Source organism: Pteropus alecto, unplaced genomic scaffold, assembly GCF_000325575.1.
Source record: "Pteropus alecto unplaced genomic scaffold, ASM32557v1 scaffold86, whole genome shotgun sequence".
Taxonomy (NCBI): Eukaryota; Metazoa; Chordata; class Mammalia; order Chiroptera; family Pteropodidae; genus Pteropus; species Pteropus alecto.
In genome coordinates this window covers 29,478,540-29,480,238 of record NW_006442109.1, presented here as the reverse complement: position 1 = coordinate 29,480,238, position 1,699 = coordinate 29,478,540, and positions in this window count along the sequence as shown.

Below are 1,699 nucleotides of genomic sequence, written 5' to 3'. Positions count from 1 at the left end.
AAAGTTGTTCTGACAAGCAATATGCAAGTGTGCTCGTGCTCTTGTTGTTCTTTTTTTTTTAAAAAAAATACTTCAGGGATAAAGTGATATACATCATTTTCCAATGGAATAAGTATTCAGACTCCATTGAGCAAGCAGGTCTAAAAGCAATGGTGTTTGAGTCCTGATGGTCCCAATTTTTTAATATCTGGCCCATAATGTGTAGGTAGTGTGAAAATACAGCACTGGACCTATTTACCTGACAAGTGTTTTGAATGTGTCTATATCATGAAGATGGCAAGATAATATGATAACCTACTCTGAGGTACAGCTTTTGTTTTAAGATATGAAACAAAAATAAAATTAGTCAGGATTCGTCATAAAGAACAAAGACTGGTCTCTTCTGAAATTCTTGTGTTAAATGTAACAATGATTATAACTTTGTTCCTCATATGAGGTAATGTTTTCCTAGGGATATTTAACAGTATTTAGCCATCAATTAATTGGCATCGAATCAAAAGAAACACCTGTGCTCCTGCTAATCTGGTGTGGTTTCTTAATCACCTCAATAGGAAGTTAGCAAAGTATGTGGTAGAAAAGAAAAACTGGAACAGCTCTGCTTTATATCACACTGTTTAGTGAAATCTATAATGAATCCTAATTTGCTTACTTTTGAGTTGAAACTAAAAGGGCAAAATAAATCCATTATCCTAGACTAGGAAACTAAAGAAGTTGGAATATATCACTTGAAGGGGAAAAGAACTTCACTCAAAAAGGAATAAAATTTAATGAAATGGTAATAACTTTTCGGAAAGCTGGTGAGGCCATAGCTGAGAACCAGAGTTCCCTCAGACATAGCAGAAATAATTCTTTTGAGAATAGCCCATGTAACCATAGAGATTTCTGTGATTAGAGACAGAAGGAAGGATGAAACATCTTGAAGCTGTTACCTGTGATGGGTATAGGAATTTCAAAGCTATGGAAGATCAGAAGAGATGTCTGATTTCTGCAAGAGATTCTTCCCAGATCGCTTAAATCATTTATTATCTTCCCTTTTTAATCTGTTATTTGTAGCTAAGTCTCTTTGCAGTGAGTTCGGTGTCTGATTCATCTGTGATGTCCTCCCACAGCATCCATCATAATGTTTTATATATTGTAAGACATACGATAAGCATTTTTATATTGTAAGAATTGATGTAATACAGCTGTACTTTCAATCCACTATCAAGGTACTTCTTTATCCTATTTCTATAAATTTATTCAGATCCAAGTGTGGAGATTTATCATCATTTGTTCATTTATTCATTCATTTGTAATGGGCGCTTACTAAGTATCTACTATGTGCAAGGATCTCTAAGCCCTATGGAGGAATAAACAGATGTTAATATTAATATCTTCATTTTTAGTGAACTTATAAATGAATATATTTTCATATCAATAGAAAAGCTCTTTTTTTAAAATCAACTGTCTAATTAAACATCAATCCAGTTAATACTTAATTGGTAGCCACTATATTAAACTGTTATAGACACTGAATATTGCTTTTGATATTCATTATGGGGAACGACTTTTGGAGATGGATGAAATGAGTTCTACCTACAAAGCTTTGAAATAAAACAGAAGCCAGCATGGGTTACTCTTGAACTGTCCTTAGCCAACATGTCCTTGGCCTGGCTGAAAGTCCATGGTAATATCACCATGGTGATGTTTTGATCCAAAA